This window comes from Leptonychotes weddellii, chromosome 8 (genome assembly GCF_054177405.1).
Source record: "Leptonychotes weddellii isolate Sample4059 chromosome 8, ASM5417740v2, whole genome shotgun sequence".
NCBI lineage: Eukaryota > Metazoa > Chordata > Mammalia > Carnivora > Phocidae > Leptonychotes > Leptonychotes weddellii.
In genome coordinates, this window is record NC_138376.1 from 119,095,747 (window position 1) to 119,111,638 (window position 15,892).

The 15,892-nt window shown below is 38.3% G+C and overlaps 1 long non-coding RNA gene across 3 annotated transcripts in view; it reads right to left on the reverse strand.

The window, feature by feature from the left end:
- Positions 1 to 1,068: 1,068 nt before the first annotated feature.
- The window catches only part of LOC145723150 (uncharacterized), a 90,630-nt gene continuing 75,806 nt past the window's right edge, over positions 1,069 to 15,892 (reverse strand). For all 3 annotated transcript variants that reach the window (XR_014148018.1, XR_014148019.1, XR_014148016.1), the window contains one exon: positions 1,069 to 4,178. This is a non-coding gene — a long non-coding RNA (uncharacterized LOC145723150). The remainder of the gene's footprint in view (positions 4,179 to 15,892) is intronic.

Genomic DNA, 15,892 nt, shown 5'->3' on the forward strand with positions numbered 1-15,892 from the left:
CGTTGGGAAAGCCATTTTAACATAGCATTATGTTCATGTAGCCTAAAAAACAAGCTGCTAAAATGTGAGCTCTTTTTAGTTGATCAAAAATGTGAAAAATAAATTCCTCTCTTCAACCCTGAATTATCCCCACATCCCTGAGACACACACCATGGGCATAGAGTTAGAGGAGCAGGCAGCCTCCCATGGGGGCTGCAATCATGTCCAGGTAGCCCACCGCACACAGTACACAACGACCAGGCAATACATGATGTGTAAGTAATGGATGCAGAGCTTTCTTGTGAAGGAAACACAACAAATACCAGTTTGCTGTTAGGCCAGCCATCCCACAGATGGCAGTCCAGGCAACAGCAGATAATACAGCCAGGAGTGAATGTCCCTTCACATTCAATGAGCTTGTCCTCATCGAGCACGAAAACTGAGCACAGTTACCATGATTTATATGCAGAGACTTTTGTTTCAGGTAAGTTTTCCCTTAACATTTTATTTAATATTAATTTATATTCACATACATTTATTATAATTATTATGTGTTAATACTTAATAAATTAATTTTATTTAAAATAATTCTTGAGAAATCACTGTCATAAAATTTTTATCAAAGATAAATCTGATCATTGCTTCCCCACGAGAGCCATCCCTGAAAGTAAGAATTTTCAGAAGCTTTAGGTAAAAGAATGACATATGACGGTAAAAGAGACAGTGTGTCACATTCCCTCTGAGGCTTGTCATCTTTAAGTTAAGGCTGTTTTCCTTTCTTAGTTGTAACATTATTGCTAAAATCTGAGAACAGATAACTTTCTTAATTAAGCCTTTAGGATTCATATATGCTAGTTGTTATTTGTTTATGTGTTTATTCATCTATTTCTTTATTTTAGTGAGAAACTAATCATAAAAAAAAACTAAGCAATACTGATTTAGCATACAATACTTTGTTATCACCACAGCGTGATATGCGGAAAGCCTTATAAATATCAGGGACTACACAAGTGGATTCTTAGAGATGTTTAGGGATTGTACTAAATCGAATCATTATGTTGAAGATTTCCCAACAGGCTATGACCTAGATCCTAAAGATGATTATGCTAATTCTTTCTTTCAGGCCACAGTTGGGTAAATTATGGCTTTTGTTTATTCAACCACCAGTTATTGCACAATTACTTGGTGCCAGGGACTAGAGATTCAGTGGCAAGCAAGCTCTCACACAGCTTCCAGTCAAAGGCAGAAAAGAGGGAATTGAACAAGGAGGTCCACGTGGAAGTGCTATTACCCAGAACTGGGGAGTCAGGGGAAGTACCCCATGAATAGATAAAAACAAAAGCCTGAAAGATGAAGATCTGAGCATAGGAGGGTCTAATACAGAGATGCAGGTGTGAGCCCGAAGGCACAGACCCCAGAGCGTTGGGACATAACCACATTCAGAGTAGTGAAGTCACATCGTGTGGGGCCTTGTAAATTATGTTTAAAACTATAAGGTTTATCCAAAAGCCAGTGGGAAGCCACTGAACAGATGTTAGCAGGCAAGTAGCACCATCAGATCTGCATGTAAGAAAGTTCACTCTGGCTGTCACATGGCCAGTGGGTTGGAGGGGGCAGGTGCAGAAGCAAGAAGCCCAACGGGCAGAGGGAAGGGCAAGTGTCGTGTCTGGGAAGGTGGGGAACTATTAAGAAGGTAAAACCAACAGAACTTGGTGAGTTAATACCTTTGGTGCTCTGTGAAGCTTTAGCTCTGAAAATTCTGCTGTTTCTTTCAGAGGAGAGAAAAGACTATTATCAGATAACAAACAACTCAACTGAACGGGAAAAAAAAATGTTCATCTACCGCACACATAATAAAATTTCAAATGCTTAGAATCTAGTTTCTTGAGCAGTTTTACTAGTACCATTTACTGTACCAACCTCAATAACTATCAGGTCAGGATCAACAAAAGTGCCTTAAAGTATTGCCCTCCCCCCTGAAGATGGTAGGCTCCTCATCATAAGCAGCAAGCAGAGTGCTCAGCACACAGAGCTCAATAAATGTTAGGTTAGTGGAAATGAATTGTATTTCGGGATGTGATTAGGTCAAATGTGTCAAGCCTACTGAAACTACCTAGCATAAAAATAGGTCTCCTATGCTACATTTTATTTAGAGAACAAATGACAGCAGAAAATTGAACTAATTTTCTGAATGGAAATATAAAGTAGGGTAACCATTGAAAAGCAGCTGGAAGAAATGCTTAAGAGAGATGTTTAGCTATACCATCTAGACACTGATGACTATGAGATAAAAATAACAGGTAAATAGGCACACAAGGAGAACTGAGCTGATTGAGTCTAGGTGTGAAGGATGGCTCAGGAAATGAGAAAAACCCATAAATAGCCAGAGTTCCCACCAGTAAGGACAGAATCCACTTGCTCCCTGTCCAAGGGGAAGCAGGTTACATATTATAGCAGTACTTGATTGGAAATTATATGGGTGGTATGTTAGCCCTCTGGTGATCGCATCTGCAGTCTGTTCTAATAGCCATGGTTTTACTTGCCTTAAGATGTGGAGATTTGAACTTGTTTCAGATCATATTTCCATTTCCAGGACCTATGTAGTACAATGGCTGATACATGATAGAGTCAGGAGAGGTAATCAGTGAACATTAAATGAATGTTTGAATGAATGAATGAATGAATGAATTCATTAAAGTGTTTAGGTGCACTCTTATTATCTTAGTTTCCATTTCTTCTTAAACATATGTGATGAACTCTTTCCAGCTGGAACACTACATTCTTTCAGTAGGATAGGAAAACAGAGTAAAAATTAAACCCTCCATTACTTTTCTCAAGGATCCAACCATTCTAATTCTCCCTTTCCATTTCTTTGCTCCATATAACACATACACACGTCCTTATAATCATATGCATTTTTTAAAAAAATCTTATAAACGTTGGGTACTGTAAACTTTAGTGTTCCTCTTTTACAAATCTGTGATGGCCACCTCTTTTTGCCCTTGACCACAGGACCCTCATTTAACACCCCATGCATATGCCTTCATGTCTAACCCTGGCCAAGAATCCCATTGCAGCTGCATGTATGCTCTTCGTTGTTCCTCTTATCTTCATCATGATTATTCACATTTCCATGTTCAAACAACACCTACCCATTTGTGTCCAAGGGATCACATTTTCCTTTTCTGCAATTTTTAGATGGCAATTTTCCCAGGGTACATAACTGACTATAATTTGTGTTTTCATTTTTAGTTTTCTGCAGTCCTGTCTCCCAAAGTTTCTACCATTTTCATCACTAACAAGCTTTTCCTCCTCATTTAGAATTAGCATCAGAATCGAAGTGCTCTCATTGTTTTCTCTATTTCTGGGAAATGAAATTGTTAATGAAGCAGAGAATTAATCAGCTGCCCTGCTTTTTAGTCAGATGTCCCTTCCAGGAGCTATCTAGTTCAATTTCTCCATCACTATTCCTACAACCTGCCTTGACATCCATTTCCTAATTTGCATCAGGAAACCATTGGCCATGTCCCCTATTTGGCAGGAAGCCCCTACTATATTCTCTCAACACCCCACTTCTGGTTCTGCTTTTGGCTCTACTCTAAAAACTCTATCCTATTCATCCATCATGAGGTCATTAGATTTGCCAAAAGATTCACACCATACAATCCCACAGTACCCCACATCCCTTCCTATTAGAAATACCATGTTATCTACATCAACTTTTTATCTTTCCCTTCATCATTAGTGTCCTTGTCTAATAGAGGTAATACACTTGCTCAGTTGACTTACTTAAATAGGCAAATTTATAGCTATAAAATTATTTTTAGAAAAACCTACAACGTCAGCATAATAATTGGCAGAATGTTTCCCATAGAGGTGGCATGAGAGGTTGCACTAATACCATGGTTGACCTCAAACACAGAGATACATTACGTACCTTACATGAAAATCATGGTTATGTTTTTGATCTTTAAAAGCAAATAGCTAGCATAAGAAACCCCGAAACCTAACCAAAGGATCATGTAATTCCAACGTGGCTAAGGAAATGGAGGACAATAAATAGCTAGCCGAACTTAAGATCAACTTTTTAAATTTCTTACTCATTCATCAAACTGACGATGAATATTTAAGTCGAAGGGTACTTACAAGAGCATTGCCATCAGTCTCCATGTATACTGTCAAATTGGTAGAAACAAAAGCTAGAAAAGAAAAAAAGATTCTAAGTTAAATGTGGGATTAAAGTGTTCATAAAAGCATATAGCTCTTTGACAGGAGGAAAGGCATTTCTATTTTGATTGATGAATTTCACAATAAAAGCAATTCATTAAATAGCTTTTTAACACAGAATTCAATAAGCCAACATTTAAAACTGAGTTCCTAAAATAAGCCAGAATTTCATCTGCACATTGGTTCGTATCCTTTCAAGTCCACAGCAAGACATGCACATTATTTACATACTTAATATTGTGTTACATATAAACAAATATCTTTGAAAAACAAAACTGTTTTCCTCTCCATGATGAACAACACAGTGTAAGATGTGGAAATATTTTGATCCATTACTATTATTCTGATTGTATTAACGAAACAAGTTCAAAAACGTAACTAATCCCTTTGCCTCAGAAGTCCCAACTTCAGTATGAAGATGAGCCCCTTTTGATGTATTGCACTTTGTAGTGGATTACCTGATAGACAAGATGTTCTGTGGTTTCAAGAAAAGCAGATGAAAACAAAAGCTCAACTTTTCAGAATTTGACAAGCGAAGAAACTTGTTAAACATCCACCAGCCACTGAAACTCTTCCCAACACAGAGAGACTTTCAATCTCTTTCAGTGATACCAGAGATATAGACCCATGGTCTGTGTGACTTTATTCCTTATACCAATGGTTCCCAAATCTCAAAGAATGGATCCCCCTTTTTAATGTCAAAAATGTCATATACACATTATGTAGGTATGAGAAAAGACTTATTTATAAAATACCAAAGAGAAAAACCACAGTAAAAAAATGACTCAAATTTAATTGCTTATTTTTATTTATTTAAAAGAATAGACTAGGGGTGCCTGGGTGGCTCAGTCGGTTATGTCGGCCTTCAGCTCAGGTCATGAATCCCAAAGTCCCAGGATCGAGTGCCACATCGGGCTCCCAGCTCAGCAGGGACTCTGCTTCTCCCTCTGCCCTTCACCCCACTCTCGCTCTCTCTCACTCACTCTCTCTCAAATAAATAAATAAAATCTTTTTTAAAAATAATAAATAAATAAATAAATAAATAAATAAAATAATAGACTAAAGCCTAAGTAAAACTCAAATCACAAGTTGGTGAAAATACCTGCAATATATACTTAATATATAAGAATCAATTAAAAAATGGGCAGAAGACATGAATAGATGTTTTTCCAAAGAAGATATACAGATGGCATGAAAAGTTGCTGAACATCACTGATCAGGGAAATACAAATCAAAACTACAATGAGACTTCACCTCACACCTGTCAGAATGGCTAAAATCAACAACACAAGAAACAACAGGTGTTGGCGAGGATGTGGAGAAAGGGGAACCCTGCACTGTTGGTGGGAATGCAAAGTGGTGTAGCCACTCTGGAAAACAGTTTGGAATTTCCTCAAAAAGTTAAAAATAGAATTACCCTATGATCCAACGATTGCACTACTAGGTATTTACCCAAAGAATACAAAAATTCTAATTCAAAGGGACACATGCACCCCAATGTTATACAGCATTATCTACAATAGCCAAATTATGGAAACAGCCCAAGTGCCCATGAATGAATCAGGAAGATGTGGTTTACACAACAGAATATCACCCAGCCATCAAAAAGAATGACATCTTGCCATTTGCAACAACATGGATGGAACTAGGGTGTATTATAATAAGCAAAATAATAAGTCAGAGAAAGATAAATACCATCTAATTCCACTCATATGTGGAATTTAATAAACAAAACAAACAAGCAAAGGGGAAAAAAAAACAGACAGGGAGGCATACCAAGCAACAGACTCTTAACTATAGAAACCAAACTGGTGGTCACCAGAGGGGAAGTGAGTATGGAGATGGGTGAAATAGGTGATGGGGATTAAGTAGGGCACTTGTGGTGATGAGCACCGGGTGATGTATGGAAGTGTTAAATTAACATATTTTACAACTGAAACTAATATAACACTGCATGTTAACTACCTGGAATTAAAATAAAAACTTTTTTAAAAAATCATAATATAAAGAGTTCTTACACACTAATAAGAAAATAATAAGCAAACTAATAAAAAAACAGGTGAAAAAAATTCAAAAAATAAAAATACATATGACTAAAGTTTAACCTCATTAACAATAAAATAAGTGCAAAATAAAACAACATGATTCCATTTTTAATCTTCAAGATTAGCACACACACAAAAATTATGTGATAGAAGTCACATTTGGTGGAGGTGTGCTGAAAAGAATGCGCTGTGGTTGTTTTGTTGTTTTTTTTTTAAAGATTTTATTTATTTATTTGAGACAGAGAGAATGAGAGACAGAGAGCACGAGAGGGAAGAGGGTCAGAGGGAGAAGCAGACTCCCTGCCAAGCAGGGAGCCCGATGCGGGACTCGATCCCGGGACTCCAGGATCATGACCTGAGCCGAAGGCAGTCGCTTAACCAACTGAGCCACCCAGGCGCCCAAGAATGCGCTGTTTTTGAAATGTCAAATTATTACAGCCTAGCTGGAGGGTGATTTTTCAAGATGATGATGATGACAATCAGTGACCACCAACATTTGCTGAGTCTTTACTATCCTCTATCAACTATACTACACACTACCATACTAAACGTGCAGAGTTTTATAATATATCCTTAGTGAAAAAGTAGGTAAAAACATGTGCAGGGTGATCCCATTCATTTTTTATCATAAAAGTATAGGTTTATATACATACATCTCATACATCAGTGCATTGGGGGGAAATGTCTGAAGATATTTACAGCAAAATGTGTACAGTAATCATCTATGAGAATCGGAATAACCAATAATGTATTGTTTATTCCCTGATGGATTTACTTCCTACAATAAGTATTTATTTATAAAATAAAATAAATATTTTTATTGAATCATTATAGCAATGTATTTTTAATTTTTTTTTAAAGATTTTATTTATTTATTTGACAGAGAGAGACATAGTGAGAGAAGGAAAACAAGCAGGGGGAGTGGGAGAGGGAGAAGGAGGCTTCCCACCGAGCAGGGAGCCCAATGCGGGGCTCGATCCCAGGACCCTGGGACTATGACCCGAGCCGAAGGCAGACGCTTAACGACTGAGCCACCCAGGCGCCCCATGTATTTTTAATTTCTATAGATTGAGCAAATACATAATAAGTAAAAGCTGGTTTGAATTCAGCAGCGCTTTTAAGTAAAGAAGCTTGTAAACTTGTAAAACTTAAGAGCAAAGCTCTGGGTTGGTCTGAACTGGATTTAAATCTCAGGTTAGCAATTTACTATGTAATCGTGGGCAAGTAACAGATATTTTGGGACCTCAGGACTCTCATCTGTGAAATGGGCATAGTAATAGTATTTCCTTCTTAAGGCCAGACAAAAATGAAGTTAGAAAATATCTCTATAATACTCAGAGCAGTACCTAACATGTAATAAATATTCAATAAATTATTTTATTGTCATAAAACATATTTATTCCTTTAGCCCAAACTTATTAAAATAAAGGTCAGCTATATACACCCTTTAAATATGATATAAAGCATTGCTGTGTAACTTTTCCTGACTCAGAAGGCTAATAATCCCCTCCCCTAGAACAATAGAACAGCTAAATTTATTGTATTTATTAAGCCACTACTACATCCTCTGCCAATTGATGATTTTCATGTATCATGCCATATGATTATTAGAACCACCTATGAATAATCCCCTATTATTACTCCCATGTCTTAGATGAGACAATGTAGAAAACTTAGAGGAGGAAGTTAGTAAATCGATGTTTCCAAATCCAAGCCCGGACTCCACAGCCTTCTCTCTTAATGGCAGGGTACCCCACCCTCACTCCCCCAAAGTCTCCAACAGGACATTGTTCATAATTAACCCCTCAATGGTCATTTGGTATTTTATGTACCATGATGCTGTGGACAGGTCTCCCTCGTTGGACAATGAGAATATCAAAGGTAGAGGCCATGACCCAGTCTTCTTCATGCCCCAGGGCTATCCAAGTGAAGCACACAGCTTTGGCAAGAGTTGTCAAAATGATTTTTTTTTTTTAAAGAATAGATCACTCCATCAGAAAACTATTATTTCAGTGAAATTCTGAATCCCTTTGCTCAGCCAGCTTTCTAACAGTAAAACAAGTAGAACTGACAGAAGATGATGGAAGACAAAAAGAAAAAAATTCATCTCTAATTTTCCACTAAGCATTGGGGTTTGTTGACAATACACTGCTCTAGTCACAGATATTAAGTTTTCCTTTGATCATGTGGAATATTTCCCTGGTACATATTGTATCCCTTAACCTCCTAACAATCTCTTAGGTGTGTTCACTCTGTCTACACCCATTGCAACCACTATGGTCAAAGGCACCTTTCTCTTGGACCATTGCGGAGACATCCCAGCTGAGGTCCTGCTTTGCTTTCTTGCCCAGAGCATTGTTTTTCAATGCACATTTAACTACTCATCTCTTCCCACAGATCTTATGAGAGATCAATCCCCTTTTGTATGCTCTGATAGCACGTTGTCTTTTATTCATAGAAGTTCTCATAATTGTACTGAATTATTAATGTTACAATTAGTTCTTTCATGTCTGACTCCCCACTATAGTATAACTTACCTGAGGGCAGGTACTGTGTCATACTTTGTTCACTTGTTTACTGCTATATCCCCAGTCTTTGTACACAGGGTGATTCAGTAGACATTTGTTGAGTAAATGAATTAAAAATACAAACCAGTAAAAACACTGAACTCTAGATGAGTTTCCATAAACAAAACCTATGAATTCCAAATTTTTTTGTTTAGGGGAATAGTGCTGTCAGGAACATCCCTCTAGAATTCTCCTTCCCAATCTGCAGGATATGGAAATGAGATAGTCAATGTCAGACTTCTCTGAGTCAAAGAGCAAATGCGTAGAAACAATATGCAATCAGTGGTATTGACGGGGAAGAAGGGGAAGGGGGGTACGTAGGCATGGATGTGCCATTGTAGAGGCTATTATGTGAGTGTTTACTTAATAATTTTAGAGTTTCAGTACTTTATTTCGTGAAGTAGTGAGCATACATGAAATTGAAAATTTCACCAAAATGATTCAAAGATAATTTGGGGCAGAAGAATCATCAAAACAATTTAAGCTCAACTGTTGCTTCCCCTCTTCCATAAAAATCACATAGCCATAATCCAAAAGAATTAAGAAGTGAAATAGTGGTCATGGAGACTAATGTAAAAACATTTGCTTATTGTTTAGATAATGAGAACCAGCTGAGCTAACCATGATACAGCATACTTGTTATCTATATATTGATAAGCTAAATATGTAGCTCCAAGATTTTGATAAAAAATATTTATAAGCACACAATGAAAGCAGTTAATGAAAAATAATAATGACGCTGACAAAAGTATTTTGAAAGTAATAATTTTGCCTTATTCCTAACCCTGAGAATATCAGTTTAAGCAAGGTGCCCATAAGTAAAGAGTTAAAGGAAGAAGGAGTAGTTATTTGATATGTCTTGATAAAGGATTTTTTTATAAAGGATTTTTATATAATTCCCAGGAATTAAATATGTATAAGAACCTAATGACAAGGCAACAAATAACTTTCATAAATCAAGAGGTTTCTAATTCTTTGCTTTCAACAAAATTAAAGAAAAATCTATTTTGATTGTCTGTTAATTATTAAAAGCAGTTGTGATAGATCACATGAGGTATTTGGCATATACTTGAAAGGGGTTCAAAAGTGCTTTATTTCCATCTATTTATGTGAAAAACAGTTTTAAGTGCTCACATACATAGAAACCAACAAAAGGATTAAAACTCGTTCTGAACTCTCTCTCATTCTAGCAATATTATTCACCTAGAAGTAGTTCCATAATTAGGGGAAAAAACCTCATCTATCTCATTAAATGATGCATTCTTAATAAAAGTATGTACCTCTTATATTAATCATTATTTGTCAAAATAGCATATTCATGTTGTTTGCTAAATTGTGTACTAATAATAATTATAATGATAACCCACTCCAAATGAAATCTTATATGGCTTAAAGAATTATGTCACACAAAAAATTAAATCAATTTCAGTTTAAGTATGTATTTTTTGCTGAAATGTATAAAATCATCAATGAAAGTTTTTGAAGCAAAAAAATATATACATATTAAATAATTGGATAAAAACCCATGGAGTAGTAGAATGAAAATATGAGTTCCACAGAGGAAGAAAACAGAGCAATGTAAAATTAAAACTCCAAAGATGACTTTTTAAAAAATGTATATATGATGTACCAAATCTCTGTGTTATTTCTATCACATAGGTTATATTTAAAAAGAAATAGAACCTTTACTGTCAAGATTTATCATATGTCAGAAATGACATCTTTCACAACTATTTAAACAAACATACAATAAAAATTCTAGGTGACAATGTAAGGTGTCAGGGAGTACATAGGGTTTCCAAATTACTTTCTGGGTAGACAACCAAAATAACATGTTTCAAAACTACTACCCACGCAGGGATTAGGGTCAAACATTTCATTCTACCACTATGTAAACGTGGAAACTTATTAAAATAGCTTAATTTGCCTGCATAGTAGACACCACATACGTTAAACAGAAGTAATAACCAGCTCAGGGATTTTGTGAGAATTAAATGAAATATATGAGAAACCTGCAAAACCCGATGCATGTTCACCAAGCGGTAGCAATCATCTTGAATGGGAGAAATTACCTGGAAATGGCTTTGTTATAGAAAACTATTCTTCCTGATGGAATTACCACACAACTATAGGATGTGAGCAAGTGTGGTAACAGGTTTCATCAAATAAAATAGCTTTTATGCTTCAAGGTTGATTAAACTCCCTAACCTACTCTCCTAGAGAAATTTCTGGTGCCTTGTTTCAGAGTTTAAGGGTTTAAGGGAATAATTTTCTCAGTCACATTTGAGACGGTTATCTTCTTTTAAAAATAACTCCTTAACACGCCACCGCATGAGACTCAGCCAAAACAATGAGGCCACAAATACTTTTTTTAAGTTTGTGAAATGAAATCAAATATATTCCTGATAAGCTCTGTAACTGAAAAGTGGAAAACCCATTTCATTACCAAATGGACAATAAAGCTAATTTCAAACAAGATAAATCCCTTAATATACACTGGTTGTTAGGGACTGAATGTTTGTGTTCTCCACCCCATCCCAAAATTCATAGGCTGAAATTTAATCCCCCTGTGATGTGTTTGGTGGTGGGGCCTGTGGGAGCTGATTAGGCCATGAAGTGGAGTCCTCATAAATGGGAGTAAGGCCCTTTAAAAGACCAGAGAGCTAATTAGCTCCCTCTCTTTCTACCATGTGAAGAGACAAGAAGAGTGGGCAGTCTGCAACCCAGAAGAGATCTCTTACCAGAACCCGGCCATGACGGCCCCATGATCTTGAACTCCCAGCCTCCCGAACTATGAAAAATAAATTTGTGCTGTTGACAAGGCACCCAGTTATGGTATTTTGGTATAGAAGCCCAAGCTGACTAGGATGCCGGTAAAGAATCATTCTATTTTGTTTTAGGTCAAATAAAATGCAAGTTTATTCTAGCAACATATTTCAAAAACGGTTTAGCAAACTAGTTAATTTAGAAATATGGACTCTGGTCTTATATCATTTTAAAACCAGAAAATAAACCAAGAATATCAACATGCAACCAATGCTCTATTGATAAAGAAGGCAATTGCTAGTATAATTTTTTTTTAAAGAAAAAAGAAAGATATTCACTAAAGGCAGTTATTGGTTCAACTGATCCAAAAGTAACTGCCTTGATTATTCCCCTCTAGACCTTATAATCTTTGGGATGATGTAGCAAAGTAAGCACCATGCCTAGTTTTAAAGGTTTTTGAAAAGAAGACAATTTAGATGAGCATCGGGTGTTATATGAAAGGGCTGATTCACTATACTGTACAGCAGAAACTAATATTACACCGTATGTTAACTACCTGGAATTTAAATAAAAACTTTTTTTTAAAAAAGACAAATTTTTTGTGTGATTTAAAGATAGTTTTTCAGGTGGAATAAACTATGACCTAGGTTAATTCTTTTTTTTTTTACAGAGCAAACAACTCTGAACTAAAATTTTAAAAACCCACATATTAATTCATAACCTGGTTATCCTTTAAAATTACAACACTGGCATTTGACAAGAAATGCTCAGAGCAGCAAACAAATTTATAGAAAGTTCATAAACAGAGGCAAACAATGTGCATTATTCTTAATTCAGGAACAAGAGCTAAAGAGGAAATAGAAAATGCTGGTCACTCTAGAGGCAGAAGTCTCAGACACCAAAAAGCACATAATACGTGTGGTAACAAACTTAATTAGCAATTGAGAACCATAAGCAAGCATCTTCTGTTACATGGTAGTCCATCAAAGCAATGCCATGGGAAGCAAGAGAGAAAAATCCATCTTTGCTCATATATAAAAGCAAAGGACATGAAATAATCCATTAGTTTTGCCAATTAGCAAGAGATCTCTTGTTAAGGCAGAGGAGGAGAGAAAGAAGCAAAACACAAGATAACCTCCCTGTGAGCACATACACAGTGATGTATGCGGGGGATGGTCTGGAGTTGTTACTTGGTCCAGGAAATTCATGAAAGGAAAAATGGCTTAACCAAATTATCTCATTTTTTTCTTTTATTTTTTATTTAAGATTTTTTTTTTTTTCTGGCTGGGGAGGGGCAGAAGGAATGGGAGAGAGAAACTCAAGCAGACTCCATGCTCAGTGCAGAATCCAACCTGGGGCTCCACGTGGGACTCAATCTCACGACCCTGAGATCACGACACTGAGATCACAACCTGAGTTGAGACCAAGAGTCACACACTTAACCTAGTGCACCACTCAGGTGCCCCCATTTTTCTTTTAAATTTAAGCTCTATTGTCATCCTGATTCTAATCTATTTCCTGCAAGCTTTTAAACATCTTATTCTTTCTTTCTCTTTCATTTATTTTCTCTTTTTTATTGTTAACTTTTCCACTCATTCTGCTACATTTCTCTTCTCGCTCCACTTTGAGGATGAACTGACAGATGGTTTTCAGAGCACAGCTTTTTTTAAACAGAAACTATGATGATTAAAATTACTTTATTTTCAACACCACTAAAATACTGTGATATATCATCTGAAGAGACTGGCAGACCTCTCTCTCACTTGTCCTTCTTGCATCCCCACAGAAGCTGTCAGTCCTGACAATCAAGACTTAGACAGAAACATCTACAAATCTAAGCAAGGAAAGCTTCTCTTTCAGCCAATCGTGTCGATCTCTGCTCCCAGGGGACCATTTTACCATGGTAACAAGCAAGTGGCAAACTGTAAGACATCCTGAACAATCTGCCTATTTTACCTCCTGGAAGAACCTGCACCAAATACAAGTGGCTGTTGACCATGCCCCTTAGGGAGGCATGAAACTCCTTTGTGTCCCTGGCCTGCGGAGGTCTCTGGCCCTTCTGTGAGCTTCCAGAACCCAAAACATCAGAGATTATGGTCTGCACCCCAGCATGCCCCTAGGGCTCAGGCAAATGGGCAGGACCCTGCTGATCTCCCAGTGGGACCATGACAGGTCACCTGTGAGGCACTTTCCCTTCCCCAGCTCATAGAGTCAACTGGATGCCAGAAGAGACACATCTCTGTGGGGCTAATTGTGTTCCCATGATCGTCTTAAATTCCATAATGCCAGCCCTGTAAGTGATTGCGCCCACAGGCCTTCCAGAATTAGGCTAGCACGTTGACTTTGGGCTCTTCAAATTATTTCTATAGGCAGGGGCCCTGCAAAACATATTTGCACACACCCCTAAACACACACACATATACACACTAGCAGCAGCCTTGTACAACAATGCAGATAAAACCTGCAGGATAACTGCCTCCTCTCCTAGGCTGGTGACAGATCTCAGGAACTTCTAGAAGCCAATCATTCTAAGGTTCAATCTAGATGTGCATCTAGGTCCAACTAAGAGATTTGTGATTGAAACCCAAGGAAGCTCTTCAAAGATCTGTACCGGCACCAAGATGCTACATCAAGTAGGGAAAGGACCCCGAGGCCTATGATGAGGCCACAGGAAACAAAGTATCAATTATTAGGTCCACTACAGTCTGACCTAGGAGCACACCCTAGTTCTCTACAATGGCAGCCCCTACGTAACGACACCTGATGCCTTCACTCCAGTTTGCGGGGGTAAGAGCAGATGCAGTGCTCTAGGATAGATCAGACGAGAATGGCAAGGGATGGCCTCTACTTTTCTGCAATTTGCACCCCCAAATTTCTCTACTCTGCTATTCTTTATTCTACAAGAATAATATTCATATTTTCTCTCTATGAAAGATAGTACTGTTTCTGCTTGTAAAATCCAGACCATATGGGCACTGCTCTGAGGCAGCCAATCACTCTAATTCAGCTTTCCCAAATGACCTTCCACTGAACACTTCCCATCAAAGTTGATAAAGTATACCCTACATAGCGCAGTAGTCTCTACTACAGGACCATTGCTGGCTGGAAGAAAGCCAGAAAAAGAAAAACTATCACATAAGCTGCCTGCTGTTTGCACCTGTTGCTGTGGAGTTGAGCCAAAATTCCTTTTCTGTCTGGCTAGCTCTTTCACTGGGAAATACCACTTTAATAGGCCTTATGATTTTGCAAAGGTAGTGTCCCAAGCCTTGTCAGAGAGGAGAGGTGGAGACCATTGAGAGCTAAACTGCTGTGCATAATAATGAGAAGGCTTCCTTTATTAAGAATAGGGTGACTGGAATGATATTACCAGGATGGTGACATAAGTTGTTTCTTACTTTGCTCTCCCTCACAAGAGGAACAAGTAATATCTTTTCAAGAACAAGACACCACTGAGAGAATCCTGGAGCATAACGGTGAGGCCAAAGCAGCCCCCTGCACCTCAAAGACCAAGACAATGCCTTAGAAGGATAAGAGAAGAGGCACGTGTTGATTATGTTGCCCTTCCCCCAGGACAGGGCTGCACCACGTGCAGGGGTCCCTCTGAGCCTCTAGTGCCTTCAGTGGCAAAAGAGAATCCAAGGGGATGACCAGCCTCCCCCAGCATTGTGAGTCACTTTGCAGGAGCCTCTACTCTAAAAGAGCACCATAGAGATTGCAGAGGAATCTGTAGGGCCCAGCCGCCAAAAATCTGACTGTGATGGAGAAGTGGGGAGGGGCTTTCAACACCCAGCACACAGATCTTGGCACACCAAGTTCACACCTGCAGTGCCCAAGTAGTAATCCCAACCAGTGGCTTTGTTCACCTATAGAACCAAGTTGGGACTGCACTCTGACAGGGAACTCTGAGGGGTGCAGGTCTGTCTGTTTGGGATCCTAAAACAAGTTTCGGCAGCCCCAGAGCTGTTTTGCCCACACCCAGGCAAGATACTGAGTCAGAGCCCCACCTGCTGTGGAGAGTGCCTTCCAGGCCCATGTGACAAAAGGGCTGATGACAAGTGCTGGAAGCTGTGCAGCCCAGTGGCACTGGAGCCAAGGGGCAGGTGGAGAGAGCCAATCTCCAGAGCAACATGCCAGTACAAAATGTGGAGGCGTCCCGTGCTATATGCAAGCAGAGGGATTCATTCATAGTCAAGGCTGACGGTAGCTTCTGGTCCCTCCCAACCAGACAGCCTATTTGGGAAGTTGAGGATAGCCTGGAATGTCTCCTCCCCTCCCACCCAGGCAAGGGGGCTGAGACCAGCTGTGGAG